Source organism: Equus caballus, chromosome 14, assembly GCF_041296265.1.
Source record: "Equus caballus isolate H_3958 breed thoroughbred chromosome 14, TB-T2T, whole genome shotgun sequence".
NCBI lineage: Eukaryota > Metazoa > Chordata > Mammalia > Perissodactyla > Equidae > Equus > Equus caballus.
Genome location: NC_091697.1, coordinates 90739461 through 90754314, shown reverse-complemented (window position 1 = coordinate 90754314; position 14854 = coordinate 90739461).

Below are 14854 nucleotides of genomic sequence, written 5' to 3'. Positions count from 1 at the left end.
GTTGAAAAATCAAAATTTTAGGTTTGTCCCACTACCCATCTCTAATTGCACTGTCATACCCTCCTTTCTTCCTACATAGTAGTGATAATAGTTTACAGAAGAGTTGCTTGTGCACAAGTTTTGAAAATAGTGTCTAAATTGAAAAAAAAAATGAATTCGAGAGAATCAATTGCCTAATATGCCAATAAAAAAACCAACAATTAAATTTCAACAAAGGTCCAACAGCCTTCTCCTGGTCTTTTCCTAAATGCTTAGTGTGCAGTTCTGACTGTAATCTAATAATTGCTTTTCTGATCCAGATAGCAATACTTAATGTTTATCACCAGAATGCCAAGTTAGACGGCCTGGCCACCTCCTCCTAATAAGAAAAAAATGAGCCGAGCACTAGCCAGGCTCCCATGAAGCAGGGAGTGGACCCAACGCAGCCTCCTTCCGCCGGCACAGCAGCCATGTGTTTTCTGTCTCCACTGAACTTCCACAAATTTGTAATTTATTTGGAAGAATATGTTGCAGATAAGCAAAAAAAGGCATCTGGAAGCCTTCTTGCCAAATGGTAACTTTCTGGAAGTTTCCTCATTTAGAAGTAATTTCTGGAAAATTTCTTGATTAATACAAATCCGTGAACAAACTTAAAAATGATGGCTTTGTTATTGCTTTGGCACAATATGTTAACAACACTGTGAGTGCTGCCAAAACTCTGAGAGTTCTTTCATGCGGATTATGGTCTTGTTTACAGATCCAGCTGTACTGAGGCCTTGTCCATGGTGGTAACCTAACAATGTTCCCAGTGGGGGTGCCCATTAGGGGAGGGGAGACTAACTGAAGTTTAGTTTGTTTAAATTGAGCAAGAATGCACAGCGGCACTCAGATCTTGGGGAATGTGTTGGAAGCATACCCTTTCTGGGATCTGTTTTCGTTTATTCAAGGGGGATGTTTGCATTGCTCAAAAATTGCAATACACAAACTTGCCATACAAAATGCCTTCCAAATGCTTGCTGTGATCTGTACAGAAGTGAGTAGAAAACACAAATAATAGTAGATTGAACTAAAATGCTAAATGAAAAAAGTAATTGCTGGCCTCTGACATTTTTATTAATTAAAAATCGACTACTTTCTGTGATGTGTATGTGTGCATATATGTATAAAACATATATTTCCAAGTCTCACCATTTAACTTGGATAGGAAAAATAAACAAAACTCACTGAACAATACCAATTTGAAACTGTGGGAAACTGATTTCCATTAATAGGACACTTATGCAAATATTTCCAACGTATTGGTTTGCATAGATTTGTATACCCGAATTTCATTGGGATTTTATTTTACAGATTCTAATGACAAAATAATAATTGCTTTTTATGCCCCCCCCAAAAAATGTGAGAAACAATAGAATTATATGTTTTCTCACTTTTGACAAAAATTTTAACAAGATTTTAATTGCTGCATATTATTACCAAAAAAGAATCAGGGATATTAATGGCCTCTATGGTAACTTTTGACATTTATGAAGTCTATAAATGAAAATAATCCGTTCAAAGGAACTTTCGCTTCTTCCGCTTTCTATCGTTTCTGGTAATAGATAATCAGGAGGAGATGGAGACCTCAGGCACTGTGCTCCCTTGGCCCAATTCTGGTAGATAAAGACTTCCTCAGAGTTCCTCCCTGACACCAATGGAGGGGTGACCCTGCTTCTGTCATGTGAAAAATGTATCAAGGTTTAAGTTGATCTCTCAAATATCATTCAGGTCAAAATAAAATTCTTCTTGGAAAACTCACAATTCACAGATTTTAATCTGAAGTCAATTTATCAAAGTAATTTTCTTCAGAGGATTTATTTTATACTTTAGTCACAGAATGAAAGTTCAATGAATATTTTTTTAAAAAGTCATGATTTTTACTTCCAAAAAATCCATTTTAATGTGTAATTTCAGTGTTTAATATTATCCTTGATATCAGGAGGCCAATATTTTAATTAAATGTATCATATTCTCTTGTTATAATGCTAAAATCTCACTAATATGCACGAGGAAAAATATAAAGTTGCCCATTTTCCATGAACTGCTCAGTCATTTACTTCTGTGCCTTCAGATTTCACATTCCCACATGTGAACGGCATGCTGTGTAGCCCTGTTCTTGAAGATGCAGTGTACTCTCCACACTGCTACTAAGCTTCAGGGTTAGTGATGGAGGACAGAGGGACGATGCAATGATCCTTGGTTTACAGAGACATCCTCATTTTTCCTATCACTGAATTTTACACTCCTACATTTTTTAAGAAAACAGTTTCTGGGCTGGCCTGGTAGTCTAGTGGTTGAGTTCGTGCACTCCACTTTGGCAGCCTGGGGTTCGCAGGTTTGGTCCCCAGTGCATACTTAATACCGCTCATCAAACCATGCTGTGGTGGCATTCCATATAATGGAGGAAGATTGGCACAAGTGTTGGCTCAGGGATAATCTTCCTCAGCAAAAAGAGGAAGATTGGCAATGGATGTTAGCTCAGGGCCAATCTTCCTCACACACACAAAAAAAAGGTCTCATATCAGCATAGTTTTTGAATCAATATTAACTAGTGTAAGGCAATAAAATAAACTATAAGGGCAAAGAACACAGCATCAAGCTACCTAGGTTTTTATACCAACTCTTCTACTTACCAACTATGTGCCTTTGGACAAGTTATATATCCTGTCTGTGCCTCAGTTTCCTTGCCTATAAAAATGGACCTAATAATGTTAACTTTTCCAGTGCATTGTTTGAGAGTTAAATGACGTAATACATACGTGGCACTCAAAAAAGTGCCTGCCACGTACCAAGCCCTCAATAAATGCAATGTATAAAACTAGGACTGGATGGATAGGCCATTAATTTTAGTTGAGTTAATTTTTAAATTATTTTTAGAATCCTCCATGTTTTAAAGCAGTTAATAGAGACATATTAAAAAATATCAAAGACCTTGTTGACATAGTATTACTAAAAGTATTTCATAATTGTTTTGACAATATCAGACAGCTAAATCTGGAAATATTTAGAAACTATTAAGTTTATGAAAGACAGACCTCACTCAACAACTTAGAAGCAAGTCTCTTGGTATACTATTTTTAAAATGCCCCTAGGAATAATATTGTGAGGTTAAAATAGAAGGAGGATTAGATTGTGACATATTCCTGTGGACTAGTAACTAATAGTAATGAAGATAACTTTCATATCCAAATATTTTCCAGAATATTGTATTCAGTATATTTTTTAAATATAAAAATTTTTCTTTACTGTGAACTATTTTCTTACATTCAAAGTTTAGCATCTTTCCTCTACTGACAACTTATTTTAAAAATACAATATTAAATATACTAAATAAACCCTATTTTAGGAAGACTTGATATCTAGAAGAAACCGTCAAATGTGTCCATACTCTGAGAACTGTTTCCTCAAAGTGTTGTCCATAGGCTTCAGCCAGTCACAACAAGGATGCCATTCTGTTTCTGGGCTGCAAGCTCTCCACGTTTTCAGCACTACCTTAGTTGAGACCAAGGAAGTTTCCTAAATGGGCCAGAGGTGGGGAGCAGTGGGGATGCTTCACTGCCATCTCAGGGTTATTAGTGAAGCAGAAAATATTTCCTAATCCTGTTCATTATTCTTATTTGCTTCCCAAGGACATAAGTGATACAGGGTGTTACAAAAACAAGTAGCTTTTAAAAAACTTTTTGGTGTTTATAATTTAGTGATTGAAATGGATGTTTCAGTTTTCTAGAGATGAATTGTAGAACTTCTTTATTAACTCTCTGAACTAAACTGGTTAATGAGCCACACAAGATATTTCAAAGTACCTGTTAGATACAGCCATACAACCTTTTGAATAATTCACTCTAATTTTGTCCAAATTGGCACCCAATGTTTAGTGATGAGATTGATCAGACTATGACATCTTCCAATGGAAGTGAGAAATTTGGAGGTAAGTTACAGTAGCACACTTGAAAACTATTGAGTACAAACTTTTCTCCTGAAATTGCAGGTTCATGCTAGAACATTGTCAAATCTTTGTACACAATAATTTTATACATGTTTATCGAAATCAGTTTTTTAAAAAAATAATCCTTTCTCTATAATATTCTTTCACTTCTATTTTCTGAGTGTGGAAGTCTAGTCATTGAATCTTTAAGATTCAAATTCATTTTGGAGGAAAAAAGAAAGTATTCTTTACCACAGTAGTGAATTATTCTTTACCACAGTAGCGGAAGGCAGCCTTTGTTCTCAGTCACCGGTAAGACTGCACTTTCATAGCCTAGTGCCTTCTACCACAGCCCCTTGATATATCACATAAATGATGGAAGATGCATGAGACGTGAAGGTGACATGTGCAGTCTCCAGGAGGAAACTGATGCCCTGGTTGCTCGCTAAGGAGCCATCCTGGCGTTAGCTGCATATGCAGCCATCCGGCTGCCCTCCCAGCTGGAAGGAAGGTGTTAAGCAGCAGCTGTCAGCAGAAAGAGATAGGAAAGGGGTGAAGTCTCTCCAATTCACAGAAATAAAAATTGTTAATGAAAATCTCCAGTACCGTACGCTGATAGCTGCCTTCTGTGCAAGACTTCTGCCTTACTTCCTTGAAACTTCTTTAGCCTTCTGGCTTATCAGTTTCAGGGCAATGTATTACTCAGCCACCGCCTGTGAAGTGAACCAGAACAATTTGAGGTTAATTCACCTCTCCCAGCAATCATAAAAGTTTGTTCATTCTTAGACTCAACAATGAAATTGTTACTGATTAGTCCAAGCCAAAAATCTGCACTTTTGTCATTTCAAAACGATTTAATTACCTTTTTCTAATGCAGTATATATGCCCCATTGGCCAAGACAAAAGAGCTATTATTCAACGTGAAAAAAATATTGCTGTAGCAAGCACAGTAACTTTTAATGTTTTCACTGCTGAACTGTCAAAATGTGAGCATTCCCACCCCCTGAAAAAAATGAAAGTATGGAACTATGGTATAACCTTCACTTTTATAGTAAGAGGTTTCTAGAATATGACAAAGAAAACATAGCAATTTCAGCCAGGTCATAATTTAGTATAAAATAAAACAAGACATTTAAACCCGAGGAGGAAAAAAAAATCTGAGAGTGGTCGAACTATCAAACTATGTGTGCAATTTCCTTGTGCTCAAATTGCATTTTCTCCTTTCAGTGTTATACGGAGCAAGGTCTTGCCCTCTAGATTAGAGACTTTTGCATTAGAGGAAACTAGGTTATGTCTTCCACTGTCAGAGACAGAAATTATGAGCTAGAGTGCATTTTATCCAGTCACTCTGAAAAATGTTAGCCCAAGGGGGTAATAATTAGAACTGTTTTTGTCAGGTGACTGCATTTTAAGCAGCGATGTGTCTGAGAATCTAGCTGAGGGGTTTAATATAAACAAATATTTTTTTCAGTCAGCATTGTGGCTTGATTTTTTTTTTTTTGGCTTTGCTTTTTATTTCAAAAGTAAGCACTTTTCGGGAATTATCAGCTAAAATGTCCTACAATGTAGTATTATGGTGACCTGATAATATAATAGCCAGCAGAAAATGATACTCAAGCAGCCTGAGAACTTCATGCATAAAACTATAAACTAACTCATTGTGAGATTATCATGCATTTATGGACACGAATAACTAGTCTGTATAGATTGCTTATAAAAGTCTAAACACAAATGTATAACAATTTTACTTCCAAATTATTATTTAACTTATTTAAGTAATTATCTAATACAATTTAATATTGTAGTTCTCACAAACATAAATAAAAATATGAGAATGTAATTTACGGGCTTTTGGACTACTTCAGGTGGTGTGGCTCCTCTGTGGTCAGGGTCCCATAGTTGGGTGAGTAGCCTAGGAGTTGTCTTATTATTTATTAACTTGTCCAAATCTGAATATACCCCTTTTTGACAAGAATGGATCATTTTAATATTTGTTCCCATTACAAAAGCATTATGGAAAGATGGCGATGAATGGAAACAATCTTCTCTCCTTTAGCTTATAGACCTTAATAAAGACTATCCTTCTGTTCCTACAATAACCCTATCTTTACAAATAAATGAGTCAATTTAGATTATGAGATTCTCAGAACCAAAGATCATGTTTTCTACAGGTTCTTAAAAATAGCACATAGTCTTTCCCATCATAGTATAAAAAATGAGTAAGTACAAAATAAAACTTTTCTTCTGAAAATTAGCTTTAATTATTTTATATCATATGAAATGAGAAATATCAGCAACTCAAGAGTAACTAATTTTCTGGGACGATCCTATTTTATATATCATGGACGGATTGAAATTTTAAACAGTCTTTCTAAAAAAGTTTTCAGTTGGAAAAATTTTGTTGTCATTAATTATAACCAATTATGAGCATTACATCATTCATAAGATCAGAAACATGACATTTCAAAGAATAGGTTTATGCAGTGTGAATGCATTTCTCCACTGTGTAACTTGGCTCACTCTGCAACACCCATACTGATATCCTCCACTTTGGACTTTAAATGACTACTGAAAAACGCTGCTTTAAACTCTCTATCAAGGCAAATTCTCTCTTCTCAAGGGATCTCACCTCCCTCTCTCTTCCCCAAAATGCTCTCTGAATATAAGAAGATGATCTTATGTCATCATTGTGACAGAAGGACTTTTGGCTTGTGTACTCACATCTGGGTCTTTGCTGGCCTCTCCTCTGCTGATCTGTTCCCTTCTCTATCAAGTTACTAAACGCCCTGTGCTAGTATCCAGTAAGTTGTGTTTTGTACTGCCTGGTGTTTTGGCATTGGCGGAGGGGAGGGTCATAATGGCACCTATTCCCAAAGACCTTAGATCCTGCTGTATCTTGCTGTAGCAAAGCCTCTATGCTCTGTAGCATCCTTGCCCTGGTCCCAAGCTCCTTGTTTTCCAGATTATCTTTGCAATGGAAGGCTCAAGAGTTCACAGAATCCCTAGGTAGCCTCATGGGCCAAGGGAAGCCATGGGCATTATTTAGCCCTCTTGTCTAGATGCTTCCTTCAATTATTCATAATTTACCATCATGTGGTGACACATTGGTGTTGTACTATGACAAACATGGGAATTCATCAAGGAATTTGACATTTTCCCAGGATAGATCCTGAAAAGTGAGTAGCAAGCCTAACCTAACTCCTACTCCATGAATCCCATAATTTTAATTGGGTTTTTTTGCTAGACCTCACTTTGCCCCAACCCAAAGGACTTGAATCCCATGACATATGAATTCAAGGACACTCTCATCTGACCTCTTGCCATTCACAGCCCCTCTGTCTTCTGTCTTCTCCAACCTGCTAATTTTCCTTCCCTTCTGTCAAGAACTGTCACCATGTGACATCCTCCTCCTTCCCTCAGTTTAATTCTCTCTTCCTAATCACCAGCTCAATAGTGGTGGAAGAACTTCAGGAAAATAAACCAGATTATCAAGGAGAGAAAAGAGGTGTGCTGGTGAGTGTACTGTCTCTCAGCTCCTCCTTTGTTCTTCTCTACCCACTTTCATACCACAGGGGCAGGAAGCCTGCAAAGCTATATTTCCCAGACTCCCCTGCCAGCTCCCTTCCTGTTAAGTTTTGCCAGTGGGAGGCACTGGCCGGAAGCTGAAGAAAAGACAAGCCAGTTTTTTTCCAGATTCTAAAGGCAGTTTCAGCGGTGGCAATAGTGACAGGTAAGTACGGCTCCAAGTTGTACTCAGGTGACTCAGTTCCAACATCAGCAGCCTCAGCTGCACACAGACTCTAGGTAACACCATTTCATGCTTCGGGCCTCCGGGCTGGGGTGGTAGTATTTTTACACAAGTATTACTCTCTAGGTGACTTTACCTAATCAGTGCCTCCAGCCCTTCTAATACTTTGTAAGTATATTAAATTAACTTTGTTTGAAATTCCTCAAGTGGATTCCGTTTGTCTGATTAAACACTGACTGATACGAGAAAGACGTCAATCCTGTGATCTCCATTACACTTAAACAAAGTCTACCTATTGAAGTATTATTAGTTGCTTTTTTTTTTTTTTTACCATGGTTGAAAGAATCTGAGCTAGACTCTTGGAGTAATATTTATTAACACTCAAGACTGCCTAAAAAGAAGTTTTACTCTTACAAGGTAATTTTCCCACCAGAGTCTAAATGGTGTCTATAGCAGAGAGCAAGAAACACTAGTTATTATGACTCAGTTTTTGTCAATATGTTTCTATAAATTGTGAGTTGCCTATATTCTTTATAAATCTTCTTTGGGTTTAGAAAAGAATACCAAGTACATTTCTGGAATCTTGTTGCTCTCTCACCTATCTAACCACATATGGAAATGATAATTACAAAATTTTGTCTTTCTTTTCCTACTCCATCTAGCACCACATGTGCTGCCACTCACTTACTTCCAAATTCCTCTTACTTTGAACAAATTGCAGGCCAGTGTGCCAAGATGCCATTAATCACCTGCGGTAATAGGGGAATGCTGTGATCCAAGGACTCCAAAGAGCGAGTAATGTACACACACACAATCAATTACTCATCCATTTTCTTTTCAAGCCAGGGGCTTAAGTGGAGGAAACAGGTTTACTTTTTATCTTTACATCTCCAGGCCTGTTCTACCATAAAGTCGAAAGTCATGTGAACAACTTTTAGGATTTTTATAGACTTAGAACGATAGAATTATAGAAGTAAAAAGAGCTTCAGAAATCACATTGTTCTACCTCCTCATTTACAGATGACTATCCTACTATAACACTCGTCACTCCTATCATAACTTTTTTATCTTCCCAAGGAATCTATGAACTCCTTGAGGGATGTGTCTGTGATTTTTATCTTAACATTTTCTGTGCCTAACAGTGCCTAAAACACAGGAAAAATTCAATAAATGTTATTGGAAAGAAGTTGATGAATGGGTGAATGAGTGAATGGATTAATGAGTGAATGAATTACTAAGAGATTTAATATCTTGTCCAAGAATATACAGCTATAACCAGCCTAAGGAGGATTAAAGACATCTAATGTTATGTTTTCTAATTCTAAGTCCAGTATTCTTTTCACTTAGTCTCTTCTGACTTAACATTTTTAATGCTTTTGCATAAAGCAAGGTGTAGTCCTTTCGCCTTCAGAGCAATGTAGACATATGGGCAAAACAAGGGGAGATGCTGGTGCCGTTGTCAGAGTGGATAAAAGAAAGCAAAGGGCTCAGTACCTAGCATAAGGTTCAGAAGCAACCGTAAAGCCCCCAAGACCACTCAGAGAGTAGAAAAATCAGTCAAGCATGATAGGGAAATAATACTGGACACAACTACACCACAAGCTCAGTTTCCACTGTGGTCACTCCACGTCCTTTTATGGAAAACATGCGACATATAAATAACTGGACGCTCTGAATTTTCAACAAAGTTCTATATTTCTCTACATTATCACTATTATTTTTCCCCAGGAACAGTGCATCCCACTTATACAAATTGTGAAAAAGAATGAAAGACCATAAGATATAAGACTGCTCTTTCAGAATCCAAATGCTCTAGAAGCATCACTAATTTTAATGTATAATATTTAGGCAAATATATTCAATTGGTTGCTCTCTCAACATGTACAATTTTTAAACCAAAAAACCAAATAAAAGCAGAAAATTAAGAGGATAAACAAATGTCACTGAAAAATAAGCACTATTAAAATTCTGTTACAAAAACACTTCAATTCCTTGGTGTTTATTTTAAATCCAACTGCAAATCACAAACCACATCAGCTAAGACCCAAAGCAAACTTGTATACACACACTTACACTCAGCAATTTTGGTGTAACATTAACACACCATAATGCGTAAGAGAAGAGACTAGTATGTCACCATTTGGTTACATGTTTCAGTTTCTCCCAATATGTGATGAAGTAGAAATGTGACATTTGATATTATCACTGACGGTTAATTCTGTGAACATTTTAATATTTTTCAGACATCACAAGATTTATATTTTTCCCTCCTCAAATGAATGTGAGAATTTAAATACCAAGTCTTTCCTTTCTTTTGAAAAAATAAATGCTATAATACACTTCCCAAGGTTAATCTGTGTCCTTGCACCTCCAAAGAATCCATGGCAAGAATGTTTTTTATTGCCCTGCCATATCTAAAATTGCTTAGCCCATACTCTCTTAGACACATCATTTTTCAAACTCAAATTTCTAAGTTTCCTCAGAAAAGAGCACATTACACTAGATGCAAAGTGAATAACTATTTAGGCATGTTCTAAGGATATGTGCCATTCTTCACCAAACAAGCAAGCCTATGTGCTTTAGGTTGAAGAAACAATCTTACAGCAAGCCTTGCTAAGACACCATAGACTTTGAATGATTCTTTGGCAAACTGTAAAGTAATTTTTTCTGGAAATTGTATCATCCATGGAGCCCTAGCCCTCACCAGTTGACTTGTAATGGATATAGTTCCAGATACAGTCTATATTCACTTCCTCAGCTTTCTTATCTCCTCTTAATTCTCAGCCTATTACACTCTGGCTTCTTTCTCCCTATTCCAAAACGTGCTAGGAAGAGAGAAAAGAAGAAGCCTATTATGGGTTTAATTGTGTCCTCCAAAATTTGTATGTTGAAGTCCTAACCCCCAGTACCTCAGAATGTGACATTAGTTAGAAATATGGTCTTGGCAGATGATTGAGTTAAGATGAGCTCATCAGGGTGAGCCCTAATCCAATATGACTGGTGTCCTTATAAATAGGGGAAATTTGGACACAGAGAAAGACACACACACACACACAAGGAGGACACCACATGAAGATGAAGGCAGAGATCCAGGGACGCATCTATAGGCCAAAGTATGCCGCAATTGCCAGCAAAATACCACAAGCTGGCAGAGAGGCCTGCAACAGATTCTCCCCCATAGCTCTGAGAAGGAATCAACCCTGCTGACAGCTTGAGCTTAGACTCTAGCCTCCAGAACTAAAAGACAATAAATTTATGAAATATATGTTATTTAAGCCACTCTGTGGTACTTCGTTACAGGAGTCCAAGAAAATTAACAGAAAGCCTATCTAGAAAAGAACAAAGCTGGCCTCCGAACTCAACTCTTCATCCCATGAAGGCTTTCCCCAAAGTTCCATGCCCGGCCCGGGGACTCTCAGAGATCCCACAGCTTCCACTGTCACCTTGAGGCCAGTTGTTTCCAAATCTATATGTCTAGTCCTAATGTCTCTTCTTTGATCCAAATACATATTTCTAACTGCTTGGCCAATGTCTTCAAGAAACATTCCTGCAGGTACTGCTCTCAAGTTCACCACAAACCTGCTACTGCTTCTGGGTAAACGATATCTTGTCAGTTAATAGCATCACCATCCACCAGGTCAACCAAGCTAGATGTGAATTATATTTAACTCTTTCTTCTTCCTCAGTTCCTACATCAAGTAGTTCCAATTAAATCTACTTGTGAAAATCTCTTGAATCCGTCTCATCCTTTCCAGTCACGCTGCTCCTGCACCAGCTCAAACCCTCATCATTACTTACTCCAACTTCTTCCGGGAGTCTTTGAAGGTTCTCCCTGCCTCTCAGCCATTCTCCACACTTTTTATAAAGTTGTCCTTCAGCAGGTAATCTATTATGTTTAAACTGTAGTTATGTTAAGTCACTGAGATATAGGGGAAGTTGAATGCTGGTGCATAAACTGGCTTATGCTGACTTATATCCATCAGTGACGTCTATACTCCTGTATGCTTTGTTCTGACTCACATGTTAAGGTACGTTTGTTTGATTTCAAATTGCCATTTGAAAGCATGATGTGGTGGCATTTTCAGATTAGTGAGATAGTATGTACTTCGAGAAATTTTAAAATAAAAATCAAAGAATATAATGCATGTTGTAAGGGTCAGTTCAACTGCTTCTCCTTGTGGGTCATCCTAAACTCTGCCTCCTCGCTGATCCCTCACACTCTCTGCCCACTCATAGTGGTTTCTTTTTATCGTTGGCATATCTCTTTATCTTCTAATTACTTGTTCACCTCTTTTCCCTCTAGACATACGTTCTAGCTAAACTGTAATCTGCTTAAGGTCAGGATCTGTACCTGACGCTGTTAGTCTTCCTAAGCACCTCTCACAAAGCGCGAGGCCATTGTCTCTGCTCAGTAAGTGTGGGTTGAATGGGCTCAGTCACAGAAAGTAATAAGTGGATTTTTTTTTTATAAATGCACCATCTCTCTGGAAATCCACAGTGCTCACATTTTGCGTTATGAGCTCATTTTAGAGTGACTGGATGCCTTTTATTGGCTAATGTCTGCCATGTGGTAATGTCTTCATTTGCTGAGTTGATGTTCCAAATCTTACAATTCTTAGTCATAATTATTAGTTTTTCCCCTGAATTTTGTGCTTCATTGAGGTTTTAAAGGGTAAAATTAACCTCCCAGCTTTTCCTCCATAAATTTATAATTTCATTGTGATTTCATTGCTATATTGGCTTCCATTTCAGAGGTTTGTCCAAAGTTTAGGTGATTATGTGTCTGTTGTTTTTCTCATCTCACAAATGCAGTTATTTCCTTACAATCTAACTTGCTCAACTGTACAGCAACAGACACAGCAACGTGATAAGGAATTCTAAATATTATTTACTTAGAAAAGATTGATCTTAAGGGGAATGGAACGTGTTTTTTTACCTGTGTTAAAATCAATCAGAATTTATGAAAATGCTCATTCACCTAATATTCTTCCCTGCTTTGGCATCTGTTTACCTGGACATAAGTCAACATTTTCTGCAGAACACAACACTGTAAAAAGTACATTAACAAGTTCTTAAGGGATATCTTAGGTATAAAATTTGTTTAGCTATTCAACAATATGAAACTTTGATTATTGAACTTGAACTGGAAATATATGGCTCAAATTTCACTGGAATTTGTTTGCTTTTGTATGTTGTACATAATTATGTAGATTAAGAACTGCATTTGAGGATTTATCATTTCTCAGTATTGGGTAAAGCCGTCATAGATGTTAGGCTTATAAACTACTCTACATAATTGCTTATAAATATACACCTTTAAGTACTTTGTAGATGGAAAAAAAACTCATCTAGAGGGTCAGAAAACCGATGTCAGTCTGGAAGCAAAACTAAACTTGGATGAGTCACAAAACTTCTTGAGACCTAATGTTTACCTCAACTTACCGCCGTTTGTCTTTTGTGAAACTCACGTGTAAGAACCTGCTTTACGATCTGCCTTTGAATGCCTCCAATCCCAACACCTGGACCCACCAAGCTACCACCTCTACAAGTATCCCTCCCTCAAACCATGGAACAGGTTACACCCCCATCAGAAGGAGTAAAAGACCCTGGGCCAGTAACTTGGTAGCTCAGCACCAAGTAGGCCTTGTCTCACGTCTTCTAATAACCAGACTTGCCTTTCTGCCTTTAATAAAAACTGCCTCATGCTTTGGTTTTAGTAATAAGATTCCATGGCTCCCAAGTCTCTGCTCCAACTTGCATCCCATTAAGCTAGCAAGTTCAGTGGTTCTCAAAGTGTGTTCCACAGACCAGAAGCATCAGCATCACTTGGGAGCTTATTAGAAATGCAAATTAATGTGCCCCACCCTAGACCTACTGAATCAGAAACTGGGAGCAGAGTTCAGTAATTGGTGTTTTAATAAATCCTCCAGGTGATTTTGATGAGTCCTAAAGCTTGAGAACTACTGGGCTGGTTTTTTAGCCTCAGTTCCTCTTATTGCCATGAGGTCCTCTGCTCCCTTCCTCTCTAACTTCTTTTGGAAAATAGAGAAATAGGGGGAGAGAGTCTTATGCCAATTTCAAGTGTGTGACTTTGGCAGGAGGGAGAGAGGTTGAAAAGGAACCTAGTACGCTTTGCTGTGCAATATACTGTGGAAAATCTGTAGTAAATGCAGCTATAAGTGAAAAAAAATTGTTCAGGGGAGAGATGTCAAAAGAGAAATTAAAGAAGTCTTACTCAGAGTGAGGACTGTATTGCCCCTGCCCCAGGCATTTTTAGAGGGACACCAATAAAAACTTAAGTTTATTTTTTTGGTAGCCGGGTTATGTTTCTTTGGATTTAACTCTGCAGAGACTGCACCATATGGAGACCAAATTAATATGCAGGTTTTACAAGGAAGTGACCTCCCTGGCTCAGTGTATTATGGGACAAGAACAGCATGGGACAGACAGAAAAGAATCAATAATCTCATTTCATCTCCCTCTGCCTCTTCTGAGATATTGCCCACCCAGTTATCCCCATTCCTTTTTCATCTTTTAGCCTCCCTTCTCCCTTGGTATGTAAACCTGTGAAAACCATCAAGGCATCTTTAAAAAGTCTCTTTTGACCATGCAACCACCCCATGGGCACTACCCTAAATATGCTCTTCTGTTCACATACAAGTTTCTATAGAAAAGATTCCACCTTCAAAATGTCAACGTAGCAGCTCTTATTTATTCCTTAATGCAGTGTAACACAGTTCTAAGCCTTCCACAGAAAGGAACTTCTAACACCACGTCCATCAGTGACCCACTTACCAAAACCAGTAGGTAGTTTTTAGCCTTTACCAGTAATTATTTGATCTCTTTTGACTATAATTTTGTTGACCAGTCCTTCCTTGAAGCACTGTCATCACATGATTTCCATGACATGAAATTCTCTATTTCTTTCCACCCTCTCTCTACGACTATTTCTTCCCAGCATCCTTCTAAGCTCATTTTCTCCTGTCCTCCTCTTAAGTCTTGAAGCTTCCCAAAATTTAATCCTTGTCCCTCTTCTCTTCTCATCCTATGCATGCTTCCCAGTGTTACCTTCTACTGCCACCCCTCTTCTGTCCCCCCAGCCTAATTTTCCCAGAGCATTATTCTGTCTTCAGACTCGTAAATCTAATTTCCTGGTAGATTAC